The 6,481-nt window shown below is 37.8% G+C and overlaps 1 pseudogene; it reads right to left on the reverse strand.

Moving 5' to 3' along the window:
• Positions 1–5,297: 5,297 nt before the first annotated feature.
• Positions 5,298–6,202, reverse strand: LOC105825346 (annotated as a pseudogene).
• Between the last annotated feature and the right edge of the window lie 279 nt (positions 6,203–6,481).

The following is a 6,481-nucleotide window of genomic DNA, read 5'->3' on the forward strand; positions in this document are numbered from 1 at the left end:
CTTAATGGTTCAACAAAATAATTAGAAATAATAAATGAATTCAGCAAAATAGGTACAAAATCAACATGCAAAAATTTATATACACAACGGACAATTTGAAAAGGAAATTATAAAAACAATCCCATTTACAATAGCATCAAAAGGAACAAAATACTTAAGAATTAACTTAACCAAGGTGAAGAAAGAGTTACACAATGAAAATTACAAAATATTGCTGAAAAAAAAATTTGAAATGGCATAAATAAATGGAAACATACACCATGTTCATGGATTAGAAGACTTAATATTGTTAACATGGCAATATTACCAAAAGCAGTCTCCAGATTCAATGCAATCTTTATCAGAATCCTAAAGTTTTTTTGCAGAAGTAAGAAAACCATCCTGAAATTCATATAGCATCTCAAGGGACCCCAAATAGCCAAACAATCACGAAAAGAAGAACTAAGCTGGAATGCAGACTTCCCGATTTTAAAACTTACAATAAAGATATAGTAATCAAAACATTATAGGACTGACAAAAAGATGGACATATAGAACAATGGAGTATAATACAGAGCCAAGAAATAAACCCTCGCATATGTGGTCAAACGATTTTTCACAAGAGTGCCAAATCTTTTCAATGGAGAAAGGATGTATTTTTTTTTCAACAAAAGGAGCTGGGAAAACTGGATATCCATATGCAAAAAAATAGAGTCAGATCCTTACCTAATACCATATGCAAAAATTAACTCAAATTGAATCAAAGACCTAAATGTGAGACTTAAAATATAAAACTCTTAGAAGAACACAGAGGGCAAAATCTTCATAACATTAAATCTGGCAATAATTTCTTGGATATGACACCAAAACCATAGGCAATAAATGAAAAAGTAGACAAATTCAACTCCCTGTAAATTTTTAAAAGATGTGCAACCAAAGACAATATCAAGAGAGTAAAAAGACAATTCATGAAATAAGAGAAAATATTATCAAATAATGTATCTAATAAGGAATGAATATCTAAAACATATAAAGAATTCCTAAAACTCAGCAATGACAATAAGAAATAACCTAATTCAGAAATGAGCAAAGGGCTTGAATAGACATATTTCCAAAGAAGATATACAAATGGCCAAGAAGTACAAGAAAATATGCTCAATATCACTAATCCTTAGGGAAATGCAAACCAAAACTATAATGTGATAACACCTCATACCCAATAGGCTGCTTATTATTAAATTTAAAAAAGCAATAACAAAATAAGTATCAGCAAGGATTGGAGAAATTGGAACCCTTGTACACTAGGGGGGGATGTAACTGTGGTAAACAGTGTGGTGGTTCCTTAAAAAAATTAAAAATAGAATTATCAGATATAATCCAGCAATTCTACTTCTGGGTATATATCCAAAGGAAATGAAATCAGTATGTTGAAGGGGTATTTGTACATCCATGGACATAGCAGCATTATTCATGATAGCTAAAATGTAGAAGCAAGTCAAGTGTTTATCTACAGATAAACGGATAAGCCAAATGTAATGCAATTGCATGGAATGCATACAATGGAATATTATTCAGCCTTAAAAAGGAAGGAAATTCTGACATATGCTACGACATACATGCTTGAGAACATTATGCTACATGGAATAAGCTAGTCACAAAAAGGCAGATGTTGTATGATTCCATTTATGTGAGGTACTTTTGGTGGAGGGAGAATGGGAAGTTACTATTCATTTGGTATAGAGTTTCAGTTTTACAAGATGGAAAGAGTTATGGAGATAGAAGATGATGATGATTGCACAACATTCTTAATGAATTAGTGCCATTCAAATGTAGACTTAAAAATGATTAAGGTGGTAAATTTTATGTATATTTTATCACAATAAAAAAATTGAAAACAAAAAACAGGTATTCATTTTATTAAATAATATACTTTGTACATTTTCAAAGCACTCACATCTATAATTTATTTTCAAAACAACACTAAATTAAGCAACAAACTGTTAAATGAAGATATTCCTCCTACTACTTTGTCAAATACACCTCCATGAAAACCTGGAGTGTCACATTAAATTTAGAAATCCTGGACTCTTTGCAGTATCAAGCAGAAATATGCCTGGATAGGGAGAGCAAACCCCTGCCCCCAGATTTTCAGCCTAACATCTGCCTTCTTTTTGTTCCTGCTCCTTAGACCATCACTGTGAGGGACCTCATTCTCCTGCTTATGAACAAGACAGTGTGCAAGTCTAAGCACTGTTCACACACCCCCATCCAGAAATAGGCATGCCTTAGCCATCGCTCAGTCCCATGTATGCACATACCTGTGCTGGAGTGGATAACTTGTGTGTCATAGTCTGCTCTCTGGAGGAAAGATCTATAGAATAGGCCTAAGCAGGACAAGAAACTCCAAGTCTAGCTATACAGAACATAGACTAGAATAGGTGAGTTCACTAGGGTCTCCCGGCCCCTTGAAGTAGAACGTGGCCACAGAATGGTCAAAACAAGGGTTCTCTCAAGCACACAACCTAGAGTAGCCACCCTACTTGTTAAGAACTAACAGAAAACTTTAAGACATAAAAATGCTCATTGAGTTTGAAAAACAGCAAAATACTCAATATAGGTGAAACAGAGTAAGTGAAGAGAAAAGTGATAGGAGACAAAATTGAACAACTTGCTAAGGGACTGATCTCGTAGGGGACTCAGGAACAGTGGTCAAGAGCTTAGGTGTTATTTTTAGCATGATGAGAAGCCACTGGAGGGTTTTGAAGAAAGAAGAGACACGTTTTCTTTTTATGTTCTATAAGATCATCTTACTGATCTATGGAGAGTACACAGTTGGCCACCAAGAAAGAAGGTGGGGAATCCAGTAAGACTGTTGCCGTACCAGAGAGAAATAATGTGGCTTGGACAAGTATGGCGATAGTAAGACCTGGTTGCATTTTAGATTTATTTTGAAAGTGAAGCTGATGAAATTTTCAAATGATATGGCCTGTGAGGGAAACATTCAATGGAGGTTATAGGGTTTTTAGTCTTAGTAACAGAGCCAACAGTGATGCCATTGAGAAAGCTAGGGGGTGTGGGGGAGGAGGAAATAATGATGTTTTGGTCATGTTAAGTTTGAGATTCCTATTAAACATCCCAGTGTAATTACTTTGAACCCCTCATGGGATATATTAGACCAAGGCTCAAGGGACAGGTAGCAAGTATATTAAAACTACCAAATAGAGGTGGGAAGGCATAGAAAGAGGTAGAATAAAACCCAGGTAAATATAATGTCATGAAAGTTAGCAAAGAAGGGTTTTGAGAAAGAAGGTGATCAACCTTGTCAACTGCTGCTTCCAAGTGGAGTAAAATGAATGCTGAGACCAAAATATTGGATTTGGCAAGATGGAGGTTGTTGTTGGCAACAATGATAAGAATGGTTTCAGTGGTTGAGAAGAGAGTGGGAGGTAAAAAAGTGAACATTTCAGCTTAAGTGATACATTAACCCATATCATCGTGAATATTATGAAAGTGAGTGACCATTTCCTTTTTCCCCACAGACATTCTTTGCGTTCTGGTATCAAAGCCACATTGTTGTCTTAGAGATAATTATTCCCTTTCCTTTATGTTGCCATCTGCTCATTCTTGGAGCATGTTGCTTATGTACCAATGACTGGAGTTCAACAAAATAGATCTATAGGGTTTTCACCCATATTTTTCCTTTCCTCTTCCTTTTTCTCTTCTCTAGCTTAAAGACATGGGTTAAAAATAGCTATATTTAACAAGAGCTTTTTTTTTTTCCTTACAACTATAACTCCATGATTTATTTAACCATTATTCTATCTTCCTTTAGTATGATTTTCTTCCTGGGAGGCTCTTTATCAGCCATTCTGAATTGACTCATCCTGCTAGGCAAGTTCCCCCACGAATTCCTTCTGAAGGCCTGAGTTTGCTTGAATGAAGCCCAGATGTTCACACTGTAGCTCTATGACTAAAACTGTAATCTACTGAATATACTCAATCTCCTAATATTTTACTGTCTGTTCGATGTTCATAGGATCAATAGTGATGGCTCCTCCTGCGTATCTGATAATAGTAATTTCAATCTTCTTTCTTTTCTTCTTGGTTAGCCTGGCTAGAGAGTTACCAATTTTATTGTTCTTTTCAAAGAACCAGATTTTGGTTTTGTTATCCTTTCTATTGTTCTCGTGTTTTTAACTTCTTTGATTTTTGCTCTATTTTTTATTAATTTTTTTCTGCCTGCTTTAGGTTTACATTGGTCTAGTTTCTTAAAGTGGAAGTTTAGGCTTTGATTTTTAGATCATTTTATGTTTTTTAATATATGCATGCAATGCTATAAATTCCCCTCTAAGCACTGCTTTTGCTGTATTCCACACATTCTAATAAGTTGTATTTTCCTTTTTGTTTAATTCAAAATGATTTTTAATTTCTCTTAAGACTTATTTGATCTATGAGTTATTTATAAGTGTGTTGTTTGATTTCCCAATATTTGGGGATTTTCCAGCTCTCTTTTATTTCCTGATTTGTAGTTTATTTGCCTTCTGGCCTGAGAACATACTTTATATGATTTGTATCCTTTTAAATTTGTTCAAGTGTGTTTTATATTCAATATGTAATCTAAATTTTTAATTGTAACACATGAGCTTTAGAAAAATGTGTATTGTTATTGTCATATGGAGTATCCTGTAAAGGTCATTTAGACCAAGTTAATAGTACTGTTCAGGTCAACTATGTCCTTACTTAAATTCTATTAATTACTAAAGTAGAATATTGAAGTCTCCAATTAAAACAATGAATTTGTCTCTTTCTCCTTTAAGTTCTACCAGTTTTTGTATCATGTATTTTGACACTCTGTTGTTTGGTTCACACACATTTAAGATTGGTGCGTCTTCTTAGGAAATTGATCACTTTATCATTAGGTAAAGCCCCTTTTTATCCCTGATAATATTCTTTGTTCTGAAGTTTGCCCTGTCTGAAATTAATATAGCTACTCTACCTTTCCTTTTATTGTTGTTACCATCATCTTTACCTATCCATTTATGTTTAACTTACTGTTTATTTATTTATCTTTCAGAGATACAGTCTCACTCTGTCATCCAAGCTGAAGGGCAGTGGTGCAATCATAGCTCTCTGCGGCCTCAAACTCCTGGGCTCAAGTGATCTTTCTGCTTCAGCCTCCCCAGGTACACACCACCATGCTTAGATAAGTTTTTTCTATTATTATTATTGTTATTATCATTATTTTAGAGACTGAGTCTTGGTATGTTGTCCAGGCAACAGTTTTTTACAATAGTTAACAATACCATATATACATCTCACTAACTCATCTCCAAGGCAAGGTAGTGGTCCACCTGAATGCCCGAATCCTCCTGCACCAAGACCCCTGTAGCAATTCCATCAAAGACAGACAGCACGCAGGTGGGCTTCTTCTCGGCTGAGGCAAGAGGGTAAACCCTCAGAGGGTCAAATTCCTGCTTGCAGTTATTGGCAAAGAACATCTGGAGCCTAGAAGGCCATTCATTCCACTGCCACGGCAGCCAGTAGATGCAATGTGCCCACACTTGTAGCAATTCCAGGGGTCTTCCTAACGGCCACCTGGGCAACCCTCAGCCCACCAAGAGGTCCACGCACTCTACACAAAACACCTGCAGCCTTTGTTCCTGCACATGAGCATTTCATGCCCCCCACAGCAGGTGGTGCAGGACTAATAGCCATTGTCCTAGTATTGACATGCACACTTCAGAAAGCACTTGTTGCCATTTTGGCACATTCTTTGGATGAAGAGATGTTCCAGGATGACAGTGAGACTCCCACAAGAGAAACAAATGTCTTCCATATTCTGGTAGTTCTGCTGCACCTTGTATACCAGCCACTCTCTCGTGAGTTAACCAATAATCTCCTTGACTTTGGGCTTCTCTGTTGTGCTCTTTACGAGCTTTCTGGCTGGTGGCGATGGTGCATAGGCAGCTGCCTCAGGTGCAGCCCACATGTCTGTGTAAACTTCTTTGTAGGGATTCTTCTCCTCTGCTCATGGGTCCCGGCCCTTGAGGCCAGAGGACTGGACTCCGTGTAGGTGGCCTGGTGGAACACTGCAAAACGGGCTCAGTGGCATCAACTTCTCCACACACACCACTGGGAACTTACCATCCGCAAAACACGTGACCCAGCAGGCGCCTTCGCTGCTCTGCTCCAGCCGTTGATCCACCAAGACACAATGCCGCATGGCCACCAGGAGAAGCCCTGCAGTTTCCCCCAACACAAGCTCCCCAGTGCCAAAGCCTTAGCTGTCCTCATACTCCAGTTCATCATCCTCTGCTTTGGTGGCATTCTTGTCCCTGGCATCGACCCTGACAGGTTCGGATGTGATGGCCACAGTGGGGGATGCGGGGTCAGTGGCCTCCTGCAGCTTCTGAGACTCCCCAGACTCCTGGTTTCCTTCCACAGTATTCATTACTGCAATTACCTTGGCTTTCCTCTGAGCTGTCAGGCCAGGTGCAGCCCC

The sequence above is a fragment of the Propithecus coquereli genome, unplaced genomic scaffold (assembly GCF_000956105.1).
Source record: "Propithecus coquereli isolate 6110/MARCELLA unplaced genomic scaffold, Pcoq_1.0 Scaffold8, whole genome shotgun sequence".
In the NCBI taxonomy this organism is placed as follows: domain Eukaryota; kingdom Metazoa; phylum Chordata; class Mammalia; order Primates; family Indriidae; genus Propithecus; species Propithecus coquereli.